The following is a 24,326-nucleotide window of genomic DNA, read 5'->3' as shown; positions in this document are numbered from 1 at the left end:
GTTAGAGCTGTCCATCAATATTCCTCTTGAGTTCCTTGAGTTGGGGTGCGAGGAGAGCTAGTCACCAAGTCCTTGCACATCTGCATTCATGTTCTCCCAGTGGTCCGCTGAATGATAGGCTGTCTGGATGGTGCATTCTTGGTGGTAGGCCTGTCCCCTCACAGTTCACAGATTTGATTCCAGCATCTTCTGGCCTCCAGTTACGGGTGCAAACTCTGAGGCCGGTCTATCTGATACCAGGCTAATTAAACTTCCTTTGTAAGTAGTTTGCTTTCTCTTGTCTGAAAGCACTGAGAGTTCGGGAATTTACCAATGTATGCTTTATGCATATCTTTCCTCCACAATCTCACCTAGAGCCCAGGAAGCAGTTATTATGTACAGATTTTGGGTCATTAACTGGCTTAAGAGAAATTTTCTTCTATTATTTGTTTAGTTATTGCCTCTCCTCAATGTCTTCATTTTTCTACTTCTAGAAGTCCCATTATCTGCAAATTGGATCTGTCTTCCATGTCTACCATTTTTTTTTCATGTATCATTTCTATACCTTCCTGCTTTTAATCTATGGTTTGAATGAAACTATTGGCTTGATCTTTAAAATCACTGGAATTATAGTATTAAGCAGTCTCAAATTTTTACTTCAAGCCATGAGCCTTGAAGTGAAAATTTGAGACGAAACTTTCCACCAACAGCACTTATAAAAAGACAGATAAAATGCTAAAAAAAAAAAAAAAAATTCAGATATTTTAAGGGTCTAGAGAAAAAAACAAGGCAGTGGGATTTCATCCTGAGTAACACAGGCCAAGAGGCAGAAAAGCCATGTAAAAAGGGGCAGCTATGCTGTGACCTCAGAGGTCTCACGGTGCTAAGAAAACAAGAATTAGGGTCTGGGTCTTGTGAATGTGGACAGAACCTGATGATCACCCCAGGATTTCAGCTGAGTCCCCAAAGACTACATCTTAGGAGTGAGAACAACCTGGAAACAGGCATTCCCTTAGAACAGCAGTTCTCAACCTGTGGGTCGTGAACAATGAAAATATATCCTGCATATCAGATATTTACATTACGATTCATAACAGTAGCAAAATTACAGTTATGAAGTAGCAACGAAAATAATTTTATGGTTGGGGGTCACCACAACATGAGGAACTGTATTAAAGGGTCGCGGCATTAGGAAGGTTGAGAACCACTGGCTTAAAAAGACTGAAACTGGTCTTGAATCATCTCAAGACTTTGATTGGATAAGAATGGCCTCTCCCTAGTTTAACTGCCACCAGAATAAAATTAAATTCTCTATAGGAGACAATTCTACCTAGAAGAACTATAATTTTATATACATCCATAATGTACTGTACTCAGTGTTTTAAAATTACCCCACATGAAAAGATAAAGGTGGCATCTTGAGTTACTTGGGTAAAAAAGATAGAACTTGGAACAAATAGTGTTGGGGCAACTGAGTAGAGTAGCCATCTGGAAAAATATAAAGTGAGTTCCCTATCTCAGTCCATATACAAGTTTGAACTTCAAACGGATTAACGATTCTAAATGTAAAATCAAAACCATACAAGAAAAGACGAGTGCTTTCCTCTTTAATATTGGTATAAAGAAATCTTTGTAACTACAACTCAAAGTCCTAAGGCAATAAAAGAATTAAGTAAATAAATTTAATTCCATAAAAATTTTAAAAGTTTAAATGACCCCAAAAAATATTTAAAAAATCAGAAGACAGATGGTAAACTGGGAGAAGATATCTGCAATATATATGACAGACAATGGGCTCAAACCTTAGTGCATAATACATTTCCATACTTATAAACCTGATACTATAACTATCCATGTACACTTTGTTTTATTGTTTAATATACCTGTGTATTGGGTTAATAATATAACCCAATAAATAATACAAAGGACTAATAACTCAATACATATTTAATATATATTTTAACCCAGAAATCTCCTGACTAGGACTCTACCATCCCCAACAACTTGAAAGTACACATGCACAGCATTATTTGCTGCAGTATTGTTTATAATGTCAAATCCTGGAAACAATCTAGATGCCCATTGGTGGGAGAGTTGTTGAATAAATTGTTGTGCCTTCATACACATAATGGCATATTATGAAATTGTTTAAAAATTAAGGATATTTTTGTAAAATTATATGTGCTATTTCCAGGATATGTTGTTAAGTTAAAAAAAAAAAAAAAGTAAAAGTGCACAACAATATCTATAGTCGACTACCCTAGGGAAGAAAGAATATATCAGAAAATATATCTAGGTAGGAAGGAAACCCCAGAATGAATTATGAAAAGTAAGAAATTACTTTAGTTATGATAGATGGTAGAATTCTAAGATGGCTCCCAAGATTCCATCCCCTGGGTGCACGCCCTGTTCAATGGCCTCTCCCGGTCTGTGGGTGAGACCTGTGAATCAGATGGGATGTCACTCTTTGATTATGTTTTGTTATATGAAAAAAGGAATTTTTTCCCAAATGTAATTAAGGTCCCTAATCAGTTGTCTTGAGTTAATCAAAAGATTATCCTGGTGGGCCTGGCCAAATCAGATGAGCCCTTAACAGAGGGAGTGGATCCTTATTGAAGAGACGCTCAATTGTTGGCCTTGAAAGAGTAAATTGTCACATTGTAGAGGGGGCCACATGTCGGGGCCTCGGTTCTACAACCCCAAGGAGTTGAATTCTGCCAACAGCCAGGGAGCCTGATGGATTCCTGAGCCTCAGGTGAGATTGCAGCCCAGTTAACACTTGGGTCACCAGGTCACCCAGCCTGGTGAGCCAGCAAACCAGCTGCCCCAGACCCAGACTCCTGAACACAGACACTGTGAGATAATAAATGGGTATTGTTTTAAGTTGCTAAATTCGTGGTAATTTATGATGCAACAATACAAAATGAACACAATTACAAATGAATAACATTAAGATACTTTGGGCAAGAAAAGAACTAACCTAAGTAACTTTGGAGAACAGCATTTTTTCCAGGATAGAGTCAGGCTAAAAACAACAAGAACTGCATACAAACTGCCCTCTAGCTAGTCCATCTCTGGCTCAGGGGGTTAAGGGTGAACTCTGCGACTTCAAGTGTGTGTGAGGGTTGAACAGGTAAGTGGATCTGTTGTGGATCATGAGAGTGAGGATTTCCACTGCTGGAGAAAGAAGCTGCAAATAAGGAGAGAGTTTGAAGCTGGATTGAAATGGGATGATTATATATGGATGAATATTACATATGAATATGTGTTCAGACACAGAGAAGTAAGTATGGAGGAGTGTGCATCCATGGACTGACATACACGCATATAATCTTAGCTCTGTCTGCTGAGGCCCGAGGAGCAACGACACCTGTGGGCATGAGCACATTTAGAGCCCACATCTTGGTTTCCAAACACTATTCTTCAGTAAAGAACCCAGGGCTCTTGGGGAAGATTCCAGGGCTGGGGCTGAAAAAGTACAAGATGAGCCTGGAAAATAAGGAAGTGCTTTAAAACAATGGCGATGTCTCTGAAGAACACCGGAGCCCACCGGAGGAGCCCCCAGTGACCAAAGCAGGAATGAACTGAACGATAAAATAAATGATGAGAGTATTGGGTTAAAACCCACAAAATCAAATCAATATCCCTGAGTCTATCATGTATAATTAAATAAATAAATGTAATTGAATAAAGAATGGGAGAGAAAGGATAACCTTTCTATACAGAAGAATTTCAATTAGTACATGTGAGACATGAAGAAATTATCTCTAGACAAACATCACAGTATCAGTTTTTGCAGGCAAGATACAACGATGGGCGTGGCTCAGTGGTTGAGGGTTGACTTATGAACCAGGAGGTCAGGGTTCAATTCCCAGTCCGGAACACATGCCTGGGTTGCTGGCTTGATCCCCAGTAGGGGGCGTGCAGGAAGCAGCCAATCAAGGATTTTCTCTCATTGATGTTTCTATCTCTCTCTCCCTTCCTCTCTGAAATCAATAAAAATATGTATATATTCTTAAAAGATACAACGATGAACGCTAGAGTCAATGCATGAAGGTCTGAAGAGAAACTGCAAGATACCAGTCACAACGGGAAAACAGTGGAGTGTCTATCAGACAGCAGCTTAACCTAATGATAAAGTGTAAGACAGATTAACATCTGATGGAATGGTGACAAGAGACACAGCACCCCTTCTGTGGTGTCCTTACCACAAATGGACAATCTCAATCTAAACAACAAAAAGAAATGGCAAACCCAAATTGATAGATATTCTACAAAATAACTGACCAGTACTTATCACAGTGCCAGGGTCATGAAAGACAAAGAAAGAATAAGGAACCGTCACAGACTAGAAAAGCTTAAGGAGAGAAATTAAATGCAATCACAGTGAGAGGTGCTTTTTAAAAAATATATCTTATTGATTTTTTACAGAGAGGAAGGGAGAGGGATAGAGAGTCAGAAACATTGATCAGCTGCCTCCTGCACACCCCACACTGGGGATATGCCCGCAACCAAGGTACATGCCTTTGACTGGAATTGAACCTGGGACCCTTTGGTCTGCAGGCCAATGCTCTATCCATTGAGCCAAACCAGTCAGGGCACAGTGAGAGGTTTTTATCACACTTTTCTCAGTGAAAGAAAGAAAGTGAGAGAGAGAGAGAGAGAGAGAGAGAGAGAGAGAGAAAGGGAGGGAGGGAGGGAGGGAGGGAGGGAGGAAGGAAGGAAGGAAGGAAGGAAGGAAGGAAGGAAGGAAGGAAGGAAGGAAGGAAGAAAGAAAGAAAGAAAGAAAGAAAGAAAGAAAGAAAGAAAGAAAGAAAGAAAGAAAGAAAGAAAGAAAGAAAGAAAGAAAGAAAGGAAGGAAGGAAGAAAGAGAGAGGAAGAAAGAGGACAGAAGATCTGAACATATAAATTTGACCTAGATGACATATACACCCAGTTATAGGATACATGTCTAGTTGAGAGCACAGGTCACATTTACAAATATAGAGTAAATGTTGGGCTACACAACATGCCTCAAAAATCATACAGAGGCCTGGCCAGTGGTTTCAGTGGGTGAGCGTCAACCCACGAATCAGGAGGTCAGGGTTTGATTCCCTGGTCAGAGCACATGCCTGGGTTTCGGGCTCAATCCCCAGTAGAGGCATGTAGGAGGCAGCCAATCCATGATTATCTCTCATCATTGATGTTTCTCTCTCTCCCTCTCCCTTCCTCTCTCTGAAATTATTAAAAACATATATATTTTTTTAAATCATACAAAGGATTTGCTAAACTACAGTGCAATTATTCTAGAAATAAGAACAAAAAATAACTAGAAACCCCCAACCTCAAGGTCCAGGAGAGACTGATGTTGAAGTGGGGGCAGGAGATGTGTTTAGCACCGGCTCTCCCAGAGCTTCTGCCAGGATGCTCACGCTGACTGCGCAGGGCACACCTCAAAGGCCCTGCTCAGTCCCCAGACTCTGGAGCAAATGGTACCTCTGGAAAAGGCAACCCAGGGGCCGGCCCTGTTTACCAATCAGTGTGACTGATTTTACATATCTATATCCATGCTTGCGCATATACGAGGCCCATTTACATATGCATATCCATGGATACATATGTGGATATGTGGATATGAATACACATAGGTACACAGTTCTTTATATACATTTTTTTAAAGGAAAAAGGAGGGACGGGAAGAAAAGAGGATGGGAATAGGAAGTGGGAAAGAGGGAGAGAAAGAGGAAATGTCTGGAATAAAATACACCTCAGTGTTCCTTGTGGTTATCTCTGGGATGTAGGCTTATGGGTAATTCCTTTCTTCCTCGTTCCATTCGCATTTTCTAAATATTCATCGTAGGATATATTTTGAAGCAAAAGGAAGCATACACTTGTGCTGGCCTCCCCTTGTGGGGTCTTCCCGGCGCCCTGCCTGCTGCCAGCTCTGCTCTGCTGATGTGGTGGCTTCTATCTGGCTCCTGAGAGCTGACCCGGCAGAAGCACTGGAACTCACCAGCCAATGCGTGGCCTGCACTGAGGCCTCCACTGCCTCTCCCGCTCGGCGCCAGCAGCTGCCTGACAGCCGAGGTAGCCCAGCCCACGCCAGAATACGCATTTTTGCAGTATTGCCCCGATGGATGGGCTGGACCGTCTCCCACGGTCATGAGCACGGATAATTCTCTTTATAAATAATTCACCTGCCCATAGCAGACACTATGGAAACAGACCAAAAGGACATTTAACGTACCTTTCTTTGTGTGATTACAAAATGCATTGCATTAGAAAACTGAGAATGTACAAAAGAGTATGAAACTGGTGTACAATCACTATGTTCTCAAACTCCTAAGTAAATTAATATCTTGGCAATTATTTTCATGATTTTTTTTCATTTTACATAAACACAGAACAATCTTCAAAATCAGGAAATTTGCCCTAGCTGGTTTGGCTCAATGGATAGAGCGTCGGTCTGTGGACTGAAGGGTCCCAGGTTCGATTCTGGCCAAGGGCACATGCTGGGTTGCAGGTTCAATCCCCAGTAGGGGGCGTGCAGGAGGCAGCCAATCAATGATTCTCTCTCATCATTGATATTTCTATCTCTCTCTCCCTCTCCCTTCCTCTCTAAAATCAATAAAATATATATATTTTTTAAAAATCAGGAAATTAAATATTCACAAAATGCATTTGGCTGTCGTGAATCATGCTGCTATAAACATGGGTGTGCAGATACCTGTTCGAGTCTCTGTTTTCACTTCTTTTAAGTATAAGCCCAAAAGTGGTGTTGTTGAACCATGTAGTGATCCTATTCTCAATTTTTTGATGACTCATACACAGTTTTGAATCCTCTTTATTTCCAAGTCACTTAACTTTTAAGCATAATTATCTTCAACAATATTTCACCTTTTATTTTTATATAATTTCAAACTTTCTAAAAAGTTGAAAAAATAATATAACAAACTCTGATATATCCTTCAGCCAGATTCACCAATCATTCTCATTTTGCCATATTTATTATTCTCTCTTTCTCTTTATGCATGTGTATGGATGTGTGTGTGCGCATGTATGGATGTATGTGCATGTGTCAGTGTGTGTGTCCACATATACATGTGTGTGTAGAAAGTCCCAGATATGATGCTTCTTTACCCCCAAATAATTCAACATGGGCTGCCTGTGGAAAGGACGTTCATTTCATAAACACAGAACAATCATCAAAATCAGGAAATTAAATACTGACACAATGCTATTATCTAACCCAAAGTCAATATTCAAATTTTGTTAATTGGCCAACCTGGTTAGAGCACCAGTCCCAAGCTCCAAAGGGTCCCAGGTTCTATTCCCAGTCAAAGGCACATACCTGAGTTGCTGGTTCAATCCCTGGCCCCAGTCAGGGCCCATGCAAGAGGCAACGAATTGATGTGTCTCTCACATTAATTGTTTCTCTCTCTCTCTCTCTCTCTCTATCTCTCTCTCTCTCTCTCTCTCCCTCTCTCCTCCTCCCTTCCACTCTCTATAAAAATCAATGGGAAAACTATCCTTGGGTGAGGATTAACAATAAAAAAATTATTAATTGTCCCCAATTAACAATCTGAGAACATGCATTAAATTTGTGGGTTTTTTAATTTGTTAATCCTCACCACGGGATATTTTTTCCATTGATTTTTAGAGAGAATGGAAGGAGGGAGGGAGAAAGAGGAACATCGATGTGAGAGACACATTGATTGGGTGCCTCACGCACTCACTCTGACTGCGGCCAGGGACTGAATCTGCAACCTAGGTCTGTGCCCTTGACTGGGAATCAAACCCTTGACTCCTTGGAGCATGGGACCAATGCTCTACCCACTGAGCCTCCCAATAGGAGAAATTTAATGGTTAAGTCCTGTGGTGGACAGTTCTGAAGATGCCCCACCTCAAAATCCCCACCTCCTGGTTAGTCAACCAAATCTTAATCTGGTCCTGCTGGGAAGGGACTTTGCCAATGGAATTGGGGTGATAATTAGCTGACCTTAAAATAGAGAGATGACCCTGGACTATCCAGGTGGGTCCAATGTAATCACACGAGCCCTTGAAAGCAGAGGAGGAAGGCAGAAGCAGACGTCAGAGAGAGAGGTTTAAAGCATGAGAGAGCTTGACCTGACATCACTGGGGGGGCCGCCTGGAATGCAGGCAGCCTTGGCGAGCAAAGACCAGCCTGTAGCTCACAGCCTTAAGAAAGGAATTCCTCAGACCCATGACCACAAGGAACTGTGTTTGGCCAACCCGAAAGAACCTAGAAGAAAATTCTTCCTAGAGCCTCTGTGTAGGAGTCAGGTCTGCCAACACCTTGATTCTGGTTTGTGAGACCCAAAACAGAGATACCAGTTGGGCCCACCGACTTCTAACCTACACACCTGTGAGAGAATGAATTTATGTTGTTTCAAGTTCCTAATTTTGTGATAACGTGTTACAGCAGCGATAGGTATTTGGCTTTTCCCTGTTGATATAGTTATACTAGTGGCCCGGTGCACGAAATTCATGCACATTAAAAGGGAATTAATTAGAGGAAATATTTTAATATTGCTATTTGCCCTTTCTCTATAATAGAAGTGTCAGAGATGAAAGAAAATTAGTAGAATGTATATGAAAATCTTCCTTCTGTCAGAGTTGGGACACACCACGGGACCCAGAGTCAAGTCCCCGCCCACCCGCGTGCACCTCAAAATTGTGTGAGACCTAGACCTGGCTGGCCCCACCCCCATCAAGCCCCGCCGGGCAGGGGGGCACACAGCCTCAGGTCCCTGCTGATCACTCGTTATGGCTCGTTACAGGATCCCCACCTCCACTGTGGGCACAGCCATCTTGTGTTATGAGAACCCTGCCTTCGCTATGGGCGCAGCCATCTTGTGAGGCATGAGGGTGAATTTGCATATTACCTCTTTATTATATAACTATATGCTTTCTCCTCTGTTTGTTCCTCTGCTCCTGAGGGCAGAGACCGTGAAGGTCTTACTCTGCATTTTAGCGTCATGCATTGTGCCTGACATCTTAGCAGGTGGTCAGTGCAGGCTGCTGGATGAAAGGGGAATACTTAGGGACTCTTTCTATTTGACAGATAGATCTGAAGCAGTTGTTCATTGCTGCCACGCTCCGGGCACCATGACTTTCTCATCCCAGCTGACAGTCCTGTGAGGGAGGTTTGGTTATCACGTCTACCTTGACAGATGAGGCACAGACAGGTTTCAGAACTTAGCCAATTAGTAAGTGTTCAGGTGGGACTCAAACACAGGAAATCTAGCTGCAGCATCTACAGTACGTTTGGGGCAGTAAAAGTGTAACACTTTTGTTACAACATGTAAGTTGTAATCAACTTTCATTTATAGAGTTCAGTTTTGTTGCTATAACTGGGTCCTTTTCTATTAAACCTGGGATTGGAATTTAATATGGAAATAATTTGCATGTAGGTTACTAAAAGAACCAGGCCCCATGCACTGAATGGTAGACATGAAAATGCTGTTTAGACAACTCTGAGAATTCTTCTCTCTATAATAAAAACAATCTGTGAAATAGGAATGAATCTAGAAACCTTATGATGGGATGTACCACTGCTTCTTAATGCAAAACCCGGCCAACTAATTCTGAAATGTTTTCATATTGAAAGTACACCCCAACTAATAACATATTAAGCAAGTTTACTTTATATTTTTTAAAATAGGTTTTTATTGATATTTTTGGAGAGAAAGAGGAAGGGAGTGGGATAGAGAGATAGAAATATCGATGTGAGAGAAACATGAATCAGCTGCCTTCTGCATGCCTCCCTGCTAGGGACTGAGCCCAAATTCAGGGCATGTGCCCCGACGGAGAATCAAACCAGTGATCTCTTGGTTCATGGGGTGGATGCTCAACCACTGAGCCACACAGGCAGGACTTCTTTATGTATTATCAATTCATTTTTCACCTGACTTGACTCAAATAAGGCTCTATTACTCTCCTTCTGCAGACATGTCAGTCTAAAGAGCTCACATTCTCTGAAATCATTACCTTTTAGCAATTTGCACGAACTCCTCACTCGCCTGAGCCAATTCCTCTGCGGTCTTCTCCAGAGAGGTGAATGCCTCGCTCTCGGCGCCGTTCCTTTCCGTGCACATGATCAGATGGCAAAGCTGAACCGTCATCGGCAAGATGAGTCTCTTGATGGCCTCGTTCGGAATCATGGAGCCGATGTCATCGAAGACAAGATACTCCATCTCTTCCTGTCTGTGAACGGAAGTGGCAGGGTCACAGCCCAGGCTGACGGGCACACAAGGGTGTTTCTCTGATGTGATGCTCATCTAATTTTTCCTCTATAATGGGAAAGAAATCTATGAAATATTTAAAGGACGAATGGGGTAATTGTCAGGACCTCACAAGTGTAGAGTAGGTAGTGGCTTAGCAGCAGGTGAAAAGCATGATTCAGACAATGAGTTCAGCTCAGAGAAATAAAATGGAAAGCGGACCTACAAGCTGCATCAGCTTAAGAAATGGTTAATGACAGAACACGACCGAGGCCCTCGTTATTTGCACTTGTAGAACGAACATATTTTGCCCAACTTTCACTCTGTGACGCTCCTCAGAACAAGGGTGAAAGTTGCATGGCAGGAGAAGAACCTCCGGGAGCCTGAACGGGCATCTGAAGACGAAATTCTCACAGATCCTAGGAGCACTGTTGCCTGGGGGTTAGTCAACGGCCTTCCCCAGGCGGTTTGCAAAGAGGGATGACGACTCAAAGGGTGTGATACAGAAAGGTTAAGCCCTGTGTTAGTGGCAGACAGATTTCCAATGCTGAAATGCTGGGACTTGTTCAGTTTTAGGCTCTCGTTCAAAATTCCCCTCAAGTGGAGATGAAAAGAGGGACCTCAGACTTGCCCTTCTCATTAGGATAAAATAGATCACCCCAGGTCAAAGGTCCCCGTGTCAGATGAATTATACACATTCTATTCTAAAACGCAGATCACTGTGGAAGCAAGGATAGTGAGCTGGCCTGGAATTCCAGAGGGGAGGCCCTTGGAGACCTTAGTTAGTATCATGACTGTTTATCTTCTCAGGGCATTTGACAGTCTGGGCACAGGCGGAGGAATAGGGCCTGGACTAATCAGCAGTCCTGTGCTGGGGGGAACATTTCAAACACATTTTCTAATAAAACAACCCCATGCCTAGAAACACCACATAGTCCCACTGCTAAAAACTGAACACAAAGAAAAATCATAAAGCATCCAGAGAAAAAAAGGTGTGCTGTCTTTAAAGGAGCAGAATTGAGTTATCTACATATTTCTGTGTCCGTACAACCTTATGTCAAAACCTCAGGGAAATCAAAGGGCCAGAGGCTTATTCAGTCACACAAAGGTCCCTTTAAACAGTGAAGGGGTCCCTCTCGGCTCCTCTCAGTGAACCAGCAAGGCCTTGGGGAGCAGCAGAGTTCCTCTCCGCAGGAGCTCGGGGTAGTGAAGGCTTATCTCTGAAGGACCACGGCTCTAGCATCTGGCCCTGCACTGGTCATGTCTGTGGACGCAGCTGCGAGAGAAGATCTCCCTGTTATGCAGGAGGCCCGGACCCTTACCCTTGGCTGTAATTGGGATTTGATTGCTCTGAGACAGTCATGTTCTCTCTTCAAATAATCAAAGATACTCAATAGCATCAAACAAGTCTACTGCCCCTTAGTTACTACTAGAGGCCTGGTGCATGAAATTCATGCACGGGGCGGGGGGCGGAGGGGAGTCCCTCAGCCCAGCCTACACCTTCTCCAATCCTGGACCCCTCAGGGGATGTCCAACTGCCTCTCACAATCCAGGATTGCTGGATCCTAACTGCTTGCCTGCCTGCCTGATCGCCCCTAACCCCTTTGCCTGCCTGCCTGATCACCCCTAACCACCTCTGCCTCGCCCCACACCTGGTACCCAGGATTCCCTCCTCTGGCTGGCTACAGGCACTCAGCGTCTGCTTCCCAAGACCTTTCCCAGGATGACTTTCTCAGGCTAGACTCCCTGAAACAGGTGTGTCATAATACAGGGGTCTGGGTGGCACGAGTCACTGAAGGAGTGAAGCAGGATAGTGCTGTAGTCTGCACGGTGCATCCCCCAAAATTCACATGCTGAAACCTAACCCCCATGTAATAATAAAGGTGGGACATTTGGGGAGTGATTAGGTCATGGGGGTTAGAGCCCTAGTGTGTGGGATTTGTGTCCTTATTTCAGACCCAGAGAGCTCTCTTGCCCCTTCCACCCTGTGAGGACACCAGGACAAAACAGCCTCCTACGATGCAACCTACGATCCAGGAATCAGGCCCTCACCAGATACTAGATCTGCCAGTGCTTGATCTTGGATGTCCAACTTCCACAACAGTGAGAAATAAAGTTCTGTTGTTCATAAGCCACCCAGTCTGTTGTATTCTGATAGAGCAGCCAGAAGAGACTAAGTCAATAGGGAATGGGACAGAGACAAGCAGTGTCTTGGCCTGATATGTGGGGGGAGCTCTAGAGCATAAACCATACTGCAGAGTTGCTCCCTTTAAGGCAGTGGTTCTCAACCTTTTGGCCCTTTGAATACAGTTCCTCATGTTGTGACCCCCAATCATAAAATTATTTTCATTGCTACTTCATAACTGTAATTTTGCTACTGTTATGAATCGTAATATAAATATCTGTTATGCAGGATGTATTTTCATTGTTACAAATTGAACATAATTAAAGCATAGTGACTAATCACAAAAACAATATGTAATTATATATGTGTTTTCTGATGGTCTTAGGCAACCCCTGTGAAAGGGTCATTTGACCCCCAAAGGGGTCACACCCACAGGTTGAGAACCGCTGCTTTAAGGCAAGGGGCCAGCATTTGGTACCCCATGTCTTAGTTCAGCTGCTATAGTAAAATACCATCTCCTGGGAACTTAAATAAGAAACACTTAATTCTTACAGTTCTAGAGGCTGGAAGTCTGAGATCAAGGTGCCAGCAGATTCAGTGTCTGGTGAGGACTCTCTTCCTGGTTTGCAGATGGCAGCCTTCTTGTTGTATCCTCACATGGTAGAGACAGATATCATGTCTGCTCCTGTTTTTAGCAGGTACTAACTAACCCCATCATGAGGGTCCCACTTTCATGACCTAATCTAACCCAAATTGCCTCCCAAAGTCCCTACCTCCAAATACCATCACACTGGGGCTTCAACATACAAATTTGGTGGGGGACACAAACGTTATCCACATCATTCACTTGTTAGTGTGGACGGCCTCCCAGATCCCCTTCCCATGGCCAGGCACAGTGTAGAGGGAACATCTACACTGTGAATCAGGTGAGGTGGTTCCTGAGCTGAGGGCAATTCTTTAGAGAAGGGATGGACCGTGGATCAGCAGCCGGAGGTGACCTGGTGAAGGAAGCCCAGGTATAATTCATGTGCCCACCCCTACAGCCAGTGCTAGGATTGGCCTCACAGACCTCATGGACTAAAGGTGGGGGAGGAGGAATCTATATGCAAAACCAGTCCCTGTGGTCAGAAGAAGGATACCAAGCAGAAAAACAACGGGGAGCACTACCTTAGAATTTTAGAGACCAAAGAACAGCGGTTCTCAACCTGTGGGTCGAGACCCCTTTGGCGGTCGAATGACCCTTTCACAGGGGTCGCCTAAGACCATCCTGAATATCAGATATTTACATTATGATTCATAACGATAGCAACATTACAGTTATGAAGTAGCAATGAAAATAATTTTATGGTTGGGGGTCACCACAACATGAGGAACTGTATTTAAAGGGCCAGAAGGTTGAGAACCACTGCCAAAGAATGTAATCTAATTTAATAAAAGAAAAACATGCAAATTGACTGTACCTTTGCTACACCTTAAGCCACACCCACCAGCCAATCAAAGCGACTATATGCAAATTAACCCAACCCAGATGGCGGCCGGCAGCCACGGAGCTGAAGCAAGCAGGAGGCTTGGTTGCTCCAGTGATGGAGGAAACCAAGCTTTCTGGACGGCTCTGAGCTCCACTCAAAGCAACAAAGTTTCAATTATAGAAGATAAATAAACCCCAGATACCTGCTTTCAGCCGGCCGTGGCCACGGAGCTGGAGCAAGCAGGAGCTGGCTCTGAGCTCCACTGAAGGCAATAAAGTTTCAATTATAGAAGGTAAATAAATCCCAGAATAAAAAGAAAAAAGGAAAAAAGGAGAGGCTGGGAGCTTCTGTTGCGAGGGGGCTTGGCCAGCCTGAAAACGGCCCTCAGCCCCTCACCCAGACTGGCCAGCCACCCCAGTGGGGACCCCCCACCCTAAAGGAGGTGTGGCCAGCATGAAAACAGCCATCAGCCCCTCACCCAGGCTGGCCAAACCTCCATGGTGTGAGGGTCCTCACTGGTGGGGGGGGCTTGACCAGCCTACAAACAGCCATCAGCCCCTCACCCAGGCTGGCCAGGCACCCCAGTGGGGATCCCCACCCTGAAGGGGGTGTGACCAGCTGCAAACAGCCATCAGCCCCTCACCCAGACTGGCCAGGCACCCCAGCGGAACCCCCACCCTGATCCGAGACATCCTTCAGGGCAAATCAGCCAGCCCCCACCTGTGCACCAGGCCTCTATCCTACATAATAAAAGGGTAATATGCAAATTGACCCTAACAGCAGAAAGACTGGGAATGACTGGTCACTATGACACACACTGACCACCAGGGGACAGACGCTCAATGCAGGAGCTGCCCCCTCGTGGTCAGTGCACTCCCACAGGGGGAGCTCTGCTCAGCCACAAGCCAGGCTGATGGCTGCCAGTACAGCGGTGGTGGTAGGAGCCTCTCCCACCTCCTCAGCAGGGCTAAGGATATCCGACTGCAGCTTAGGCCTGCTCCCTGCTGGCAAGTGGACATCCCCTGAGGGCTGCCAGAGTGATGTCTGACTGCCAGCTTAGGCCCAATTCCCCAGGGAGCGGGCCTAAACCAGCAGGTGGTCATCCCCAAGGGGTCCCAGACTGTGAGAGGGCACAGGCCAGGCTGAGGGACGCCCCCCCCCCCCCAGTGCACAAATTTTTGTGCACCTGGCCTCTAGTATAGTATATTTGTGATGATACACAAAAACACAAAGTGATTTATAACTCTCTAATTGTATTACCCAGAACACATTGATTAAAAAATTCTTTAATTAAGCAACATCGTCAGTGACTTCATGTCTCAGAAGCATTGCAAACAAGGGAACTGCTCTCCAAAAAGTAGGGGATAATCAGTCTCCTACGTCACTAGCTGAAGTGAGCACAGACTCGGGCCACATCATTAAGTCTGTGCCAAACTCCCAAGGCAAAGAGTGGCTCTCAGAAGGTCAGCTTCCAACCCTACAGCTCCAGCCACACCCTCAGCCCAGGCAATCCCCCTTCTCCTGGACCATCAATGCCCACACATAAGCCCTTTCTCAGGCCATTGATGAGCTCCTGTGACAGGATGGTTTTCCATCCTTTGAAATGTGCTGCTCCCAAAAGGTAGCTTCCACTCACAGCAGGACCTAGTGGTGGAGATAGGAGTGGCCTTTCTTGCTGTCCTACTGGGGGGATTTGTGCTCTAAGTCTGGAAACCTTGGTCCCCAAAACAGGATGTACCCACAGGAAAAGTCCCACTAAATGTAAGTAGTGGGTGCTGCGGGGCCCATGCAGACTCCACCAGCCAGCGCACCGGTACTCTGACTTGGCTGCTGATGGCTCACAGCTGCCCCCTCCCATGCGATTGCTCTGAGCTGGCAGACCTATTTTCCCTGGGGAGTAATTCCTTCCCCAGGGTGACCCTAACCAATGACTAAATGATATGGAGTGTAAATGGTCAGGCCTCCTTGCCTCCAGGGTAATATCCTGTGGGTCAGCACAGGTCAGACTTGACCTGAAACCACATTCTTGCCTCCCTCCCTCTCCTACTGGCTTTTCCTGAAGGGAGTGTCTTCCATCATGTGCCTCCAAACCAGTTTGTCCAGTTAGCGCTGAGCCCCAAGCCTGTGGAGAGCCAGGCTCTGTGCTGGGAGCCAGAAATGGGCGTCTGTCTGTGTATACAGCCATCCAAGGGATGGAGACGGTGCGACCAAGTCCTGAAGATGTTGCCTAAACCCTTAGCTTAAGGCAAAACGTTGTCCTCCAACAACTCTTCTTTGTTTTTGCTAAAACCACTTTGATTGGGTTAAAGAGGCCTAGCATATACACCTGGGAACCCCTGGAGGGATGGGGACCTTCCAGTCTGTACAGCTACAGGTGGCCCCAGCTGTGCTTACAGGGGTGGAGAGAGGAGCTGCAGAAAACTGGCCAACTATCTGAATTATAAAAAATACATAAAAAAGAAGTTGCTGTATCTAGTATTTTTTTTTTTTTGCTTTAGTGAATCTTGTCTTCTCATTTTTAAATGGATAACTCACATGATGTATTTAGTATGAACTCAGTTAATGGAACATTTGAACACAAAAATGTATTATAAAATGAACCATTCCAGATAACAAAGAGTTTAACACATAAGGAAAGGGGGATGTGATTACCCCTGCTTCTGAGTATGCCAAAAATCAGCCAACCCCATCTACACTGAGTTGACTGTCAGTCCTGAGAGTTCAGCGCCCTGAGAATCAACAAGGGAGAGCACGGCCTTTTGCTTACCTTGATGGGAAGACACATTCCACCCAGAAGTGCAGGAGCAGATGACAGGATTTACTCTGAATGTCAGAAATCCACTCTGCTATTTCTAACCAGCAACAGGAATCTATTTACATCCACACTGCAGGTCAAGAAGCAGCCTCTCCAACACCTGTCAGCCGACGCTGCTGCTGACGTCACAGGTGGCATTGGTAACAAGCAAACTTCATAACTTATGCATGGCCTGTGGAGGGCCTGCCGTCTGCACCCCTGGAAGTCCTGCCTGTGTACAGGAATCAGAACTAGATCCGCGCATGAGAAAGAAGCTCAGTGTTTTCACCCCTCCAGTCATAAAAATGAGATTCAACTACGGGTTTTCAAAAAGTTCTGTTGTGGGGAATTGAGAGGAAATTAGGCACTGGGGCTAATGAAGACCAGATGATGCATAACTAGGCAGTTTTGTTCACCTGGCTTCTTTCTAGGTCCCTTGTATGATTTTCACAAGAATTGGGTTTGTGAGTGACTATTCAGGCCGCTGTGTCTTGGGAACAATAAAAGGAATGGGGGCTTACACTGGATGGGAAATAGACGCAAAGATGGATTCGATATGGGCTGTGTCCCAGGTTTTTTCCTCACATCATCTCACTTATTCCAGAAAGCAATTAGGTATTTATAGCTTCCTTTGACAGTTGAGGAAACCAGAGATGGGGGTGTATAAGTGGCACCAAACCTCTGAGAATTATTTCCTCTTCTAAGTATCATCCATTCCTTGACTCGCAATAAGTTCCCAAAGACTACAGTGTTGGTGCTGTGTCTGGTCAGGAAGACAGAAGCCACAAGGTGCTGAAAGCAAAGGGGACTTGATTCAAGGAATTAATGACAAAAGTGTTGGGAGGGGTGGTAATTCAGGCAGGACTGGGTTGATCTGAAGGAGACCCAGGCCCTGTCGCAAAGAACTGCTTGGCGGGGAACACTGCCCGGTGCCTGGTGTCGAGGTTTCTGCGTGGGCAGTGGAGACAGGCTCAGAAGAGAATGAAACACAGGAGGGAAAATCGGTTTTTCAACTCAGACCCAAATCCACTTGGTGGAATAACGAGCAGCTCTGGGCTGTGCAAACCGGATGGGAAGAGCTCCTGGAGACACCTCGTCTGAAAAAGACCTATATGGTCCATAAACGTCTGTACAGCATGACACGCAGGAGGAGCCGCTGAAACCCTGGTCAGGGACAGGCAGCCGGAACATTTCACTTAAACTCTTCCTTTCCACGGAGCTTTTCATTTTATTGCTTAACTTCCTGTAAAAACAAAACAAACACATTTCTTATCACTGTTCACAGAACCTTAAAAACTTTCTTTAAAAAAAAAAGTTTTTATTAAGTTTTCTTTCTTCAAAATGTTCTACCTAAAGAACAGGCCTTGGTGAGCGGCTGAAATGTAGAGCTGACAGGCAAAGGGTGCCCACCCGGGCCTGGTGGCAGCCTGTGGCTTGAGCTTGAGCTTGAGCTTGAGCTGCAGGCTGCATGCCCCCAGGCCACACGCAGGGCCCTCACACTGCGGGATGGAGTCAGGGGGAGGACAGGAGGGGTGAGCATGAGCAGAGGCCAGGGCCCTGCCTGCCAGCATTCCCAGGTTCTGGCGTGGACTTCCACACGTATAAACGTGTGTTTGTAAGGTAGGAAGGTAGACATTTATTTAGCAGCCTATCGGCTCCTTATACCTTTTAAAACCTAGACACGTGGTAGACAGACATTGCCCTACAGCTATTCGATGTGGGCCCGCTCTGTCGCCAAAAGCGGCCCTTACTTAGTTTCTCAGCCTGATTCTTCTCCACATCTTCTCTGCTGAGGATTTACCTCGTGGGTTGTCCCTTAAAGTATCCAACTCGGGGTTTCTTTTGTGTGTTGTTTTTTTTTTTTGCCCCCACCCCCTCAGCCCCCAGACGCCCGCCCGCCTGCCACAGGCACACAAGCCCACGCACCCAGCTGCGGATCCAGTGCGCCTGCGTCTCAAGTGCCTCGGACCTGCCATGCCCGCCCTCTGCCTGCTGTTCTTCTAAACTCCCCCCAGGGGTGTGGCCCGGCCTCTGCCAGGAGGGAACCCCCCAGCTACTCTGCGGAAGGGCCCTGATGGGGCGCTCCCCCAAACCCGCTTCCAATGGGGCAAGGAATCTCCCGCCTGACCGCCTTCCAGAGGGCACCCCTGATTGAAGGGGGTTGTCTCTTAACCCCCCTCCCCCGCACGCCAGGGTGGAGGCCCCAAGCGCCCCTCTGGGAACCCAGCTCCCCTGGCTCCCCTGAAACAGGAGGAAATCGAACAAACCCCGCTGCTGCGCAGCGGGGTACCCACCCTCAACCTGCAAAGGGAATCCCATGCCCCAGAGGGAAGCCACAGTGGGAGGGAGAGCAACAGCTCAGGTGCTGCCAAGGCCTGAGGGTCCTGGAGGCCAGGCCCGGCTCTTAGAGCTCCTGGAGGCTGCTCTCAGCGTCCAGGGCCACACCATCCTGAACTCGCCTGATCTTAGAAGCTAAGCAGCATTGGGCCTGGTTAGCACTTGTGTAGGAGGCCACCTGGGAATACCTGGTGCTGTAGGTATTTGTTGCCCCCCAGTCCCCACCACAGGCACACAAGCCCACAGGCCTAGCCCAGCTCAGTTCTTTTGTCAACTGTCTTGCCAGTCTCTTTATGATTAATTTGTAATTCCCTGTACACAACACACACCTCAAACATCACATTCTGCTCTATGAGTTTCCTTTTTATTCTCTTGACTAGAGTCCCAGTGCACGAAATTCGTGCAGAGGGAGGGGACCTGGGGCGGGGGGCCCTCAGCCTGGCCTGCATCCTCTCGTAATCCGGGACCCCATGGGGAATATTGGTCCTAAACCGGCAGTCGGACATCCCTCTCACAATCCAGGACACTGCATGCACCAGTAACCATACTTTTCACACAGGTGAAAGGCATCTTGCTGTTGTATGGGCAGCTACATTTTTTTGCCCTGATTATGAAAAGCAGTACATACATGATCCTTCTGAGGCAGTGGTACCATTTCCCCCATCTTATGGGTGGAAAAACTGAAGCAGAGAGATGTTAAGTAATGGACTTTGTCACAGTTATAAGTGTCAGAATCAGGGCTGACCACAAAATGTGCAAGCCAGAGTCCATGCATGTCATTGCTGCATCATCCTGTTTTTTCAGTGTTAGAGTAGCTTTGCCAGGTTTTAATTTTTAAATCTATGAGACTGTTCCCAATATATAGGGTAGGGTCCCTAGGCCTGGCTGGCAATCAGGGCCATCTGTGGGGCAACCGGCAGGCGGGGCAATTGAGGGCCCCCTGCTGGCAGCTGTTTTGGTTGGCGGCCTGGCGCTGCCTTCTGGCTGCCGCACCCCCTCCTCCCCCCCGCCCCCCCCCATCGCCAATGCCAGTCGCCTCCCTCTGGTGGGGGGTCTGCCCCCTGGTGGTCAGTGCATGTCATAGCAACCAGTCATCCTGCCATTCAGTTGATTTGTATATTAGGGTTTTATTATATAGGCTGGTGTCTTTTGATGAGTGAAAGTTTTTAATTTCAAAGTTGCCTATTTATCAGTTTTTCTTATTCCTAGAGACTTCTCTGGTATTTTTTAACAAATATTTTTCTAGTGTAAGATCACAAAAGTTTTTCTGCTGTTTTTTTGGTTTTGTTTTTTCATCTTAAAAGCATTATTGCTTTACCTTTCAAATTTAGAGGCATTAGATTGCAGGAATCTGCCACTGATTTTGTGTGGTAGAGCTTGAGATTAATTTTGTCTTCCAATGGATATGCAGTGACCTAATTCCATTTATCAAAAAGACCATCCTTTCTCCCACTGATGTCACCTCTATCATGAACCAAGTGACTATATATATATGTGGGTTGCTTTCCATTGGTCTGCCTCTCCCTGTGCCAAAACCATACTTTCTCAACTACTACAGCTTTGTAATTAAATATTATGTTTCACAGTCCTTTTTTTTTTTTTTTTTTTTTCATGCCCTGACCAGGAATCGAACCGTGACCATGTGGTTCATAGGTTGACGCTCAGCTACTGAGCCATGCTGGCCGGGCTCACAGGTCTTGATATCTGATAGTGTGAGTCCTCCAACTTTCTTCTTCAAGATTGCCTTTGCTATTCTTGGTCTTCTGCGTTTCTGGATAAATTTTGAATTGCCTTGTCCGCTTCCACACTGAGTTCTGTAGCCATTTTGTTTGGGACCGCACTGGATCTACAGGTCACTTTTTGGCAACAATCAACAGCTTAACAATTCTGAGTCTCCCCATTTTGAACATGGTATATTCTTCCACTTATTTTGTGCTTTTAAATTTACATTTTATCATTTTCAGTGTAGGGACTACAGTTTTCATTAGTCAATCATTACGTTGTACACCTAAAACAAATAGAATGAAATGTCAAGTATGTCCCAATTTTTAAAGTGTATTACTTAATTTCCAAGCAGTTTAGCTCCACTGAAGTCATGGAAAATGTTCAAAATTCTTTGGATCCTTTGAAATGTGTTAAGGTTTGCTTTGTGAACCAGCAAACAATGAGTCTTGGTAAATTTCTTACACCTTTAGTTCCTCTATTGTTATTGATTGTACGTCCTGCCTCCAGGCGAGGGAGAAGGCCTGCTCAAATTCCAAGGTCCAGACTAGGAAGAGGGGTACATCACTGTTTACATTCCCTGGGCAAGAAGGTAATGTCCACGTGGCGGGGCCTAATGCAAAGGGATGGTAAGCTAAATTGTCACAAGGGCCTCCCTCTGTAAGATATCAGGAGAGCTGCAGGGTGTCCCCACAATCTTCCCGCTACGCAGCTCCAGTTGAGAGGTGGGGAGTCTCTCTCCGTAGCTCTGGTAGAAAAATTCCAAAGAAAATCAGATTGGCCAGATTTGAATCACTTTTCTATGTTAAACCAATCACCATGGCAAAGAGAGGCAGTGGTCCTGTTGGGTGAGCCTGGTTCCCACAGACCCATGGAGGGGTGAGGAAGCTGAGGCCGTATCCCTGCAGGATAGAGGGCCCAGGCTGGGAGCCTGTGAGCACTCCTGCATTTTGGAGCCGGCCCCATAGCAAGCTTCTCACAGCCGGTGAACGCCGTCAGGTGGTGGCAGAGGTGGGGGTCCCTACGCCAAACAGACGTGTTCCCACCCCAGGGAACACAGGCAGAAATGGGAGAGAGAAGGGTGCCTGTACAATACTCGAGGTAGATACCTGCACACGGGAGCTCACAATGATGCAGAGATGACGCAGAGTGTTTTGGTTTTTTTAAATATATTTTTATTATGGAAAGGGAACCCACCGTATGGGAAATCATATTCACCAATGATACATCTGACAGAGGTTAATTTCCAAAATATATGAAGAACTCATAAACTCAACAGAAGGAAGACAAACAACCCAATTAAAACGTGGGCAAAATACCTGAATAGACACTTCTTCAAAGTGTCTACTCAGATGGCCAAGAGACATATGAAAACATGCTCAAAATCACTGATCATCAGAGAGATGCAAATTAAAATATATTTTAAATATATTTTTATTGAGAGGAAGGGAGAGGGAGAGAGAGATAGAAACATCAATATGAGAGAGAATCATTGATCGGCTGCCTCCTGCACGCCCCCTACTGTGGATCAAGCCCGAAACCCAGGCATGTGTCCTTGACCAGAATCAAACCCGGGACCTTTCAGTCCGCAGGCCTACACTCTATCCACTGAGCCAAACCAGCTAGTGCGAATGTTCTTTATTTAAAGAAGAGTAAAAATGTGAGGCACATGGCTGATGTAGATAATTTATGAGAGAGGCTGAAAGTTTCTTTGTCCCTCAAATGCACCAAAAGTTGAAGGGACTTTAAAGACTTACCCACTCAGAAGAGGAAATCTAGGTCCGGAGAAGGGAAAGCAAGGACCCAGTGCCTGTATGTGTGGGGGCGGGCAGCTGTCCGGGCTCCTGGGGCCTGTGCAGGATCCAGTCCCCAGAGAGACTTAAAGTCCCCCCGCTGAGCGACACCCAGGGGGTCTCAGGAGGTGAACGAAGCCTCAATCCCAAAGAACCACAGCCACCAAACACTCTGGGTTCTCCGTGGTCCTAAAGCAGGAAAAGAAGGACACACATCTTGGACACAGCTTAAAGAGACATTTTAAGGATAAAAACAAAACTTCTGAGGCCCCAACCATCCTCAAAATGGAAAGGGAACCCACTGTATGGGAAATCATATTCACCAATGATACATCTGACAGAGGTTAATTTCCAAAATATATGAAGAACTCATAAACTCAACAGAAGGAAGACAAACAACCCAATTAAAACGTGGGCAAAATACCTGAATAGACACTTCTCCAAAGTGTCTACTCAGATGGCCAAGAGACATATGAAAACATGCTCAAAATCACTGATCATCAGAGAGATGCAAATTAAAACAATAATGAGGTATCACTTCACACCTGCCAAAATGGCTATCATCAATAAATCAACAAACAACAAGTGCTGGCAAGGTGGGGAAAAAGGAACCCTCGTGCACTGCTGGTGGGAATGCAGACTGGTGCAGCCACTGTGGAGAACAGTATGGAGTTTCCTCAAAAAATAAAAAATGGAACTGTCTTTAACCCAGAGATCTCACTTCTGGGAATATATCTTAAGAATCCGAAACACCAATTCGAAAGAATGCACTCCTATGTTCATAGCAGTGTTATTTACAATAGCTAAGGTCTAGATCTAGAAACAGTCCAAGTGCCCATCAGCAGATGATTGGATAAGAAAGCTGTGGTACATCTACACAATGAAATACTACGCAGTTGTAAAAAGAAGGATCTCTTACCCTTTGAGACAACATGGAGGGACCTGGAGAGTATTATGCTAAGTGAAATAAGCCAGCCAGAGAAAGACAAATATCACATGATCTCACTATATGTGGAATGTAATGAACAAAATAAATTGAGGAACAAAAATAGGTCCAAAGACTTGGATGCATGGAACAGACCGACAGATTTTAGGGGGGTGGGGGGTGGGCGGAGGGAGGACGGGAAGAGAGTAACCAAAGCATCTAGATGCATACAGGGTGTCCGCCCCAGATCACACACACTTTAAAAACTGATAGCTCAATTTTGAAAATGAAATGCATTTTAATAAACACTGCCTTTATAACTATTCAAAGGTGTATACATGGTTTTGGGACACCCTTTACATGCATAACCCATGGACACAGCCAATAGTACTGTGAAGACCTGGGGTGGAGGAGGGAGGGCAAAAGAGGGGAGATGGGGAACATCTGTAATACTGCCAATAAAAACAAATTTAAAAAATAAAATAAAATAGTGGAGAATCCCTCTTCTGCAAGCACCGCCCCCAGCTGTGACCCTGGGCTGCGGAGGACGCGACCCTGTCCCGGTTCCTCTCCAGCGCACCTCCCCACGCCCCTTGCAGGCCCCGCGCGGGCACTCAACACCCTGCCCCTCCAGCCTCCCAGCCGGATCCCGGGGCGAGGGCGGGACCGCGCGGGGCGGGGACCCCAGATACGCAAGGGGCGGGACCGGTCGCGGGGCGGGGACTCTGGTGCTGGGGACCCACCGGGGCGGAGCGCGGCGGAGTGTGGGGGCCTGTGCGCCGGGCCGGGGCCTGTTCGCTGGGCGGGAACGGGGGAGCTGGGGCCTGTGCGCCCGGCCCGGGGAAGCGGAGACGCGCGGGGCCGGGGCGTGGCCGGGGCTGTGAGTCTCGGCGCCCGGGAGGGGCGGGGCGGGCGAGGCTGCGGCGCCCGGGCCTGCGCGCGGGGCGGGGACCCTGGTG

This window comes from Myotis yumanensis, unplaced genomic scaffold (genome assembly GCF_028538775.1).
Source record: "Myotis yumanensis isolate MYYU_CA2020_CCGP unplaced genomic scaffold, mMyoYum1.0.hap1 SCAF_11, whole genome shotgun sequence".
Lineage (NCBI taxonomy): Eukaryota > Metazoa > Chordata > Mammalia > Chiroptera > Vespertilionidae > Myotis > Myotis yumanensis.
Note: the sequence above shows the minus strand (reverse complement) of the source record.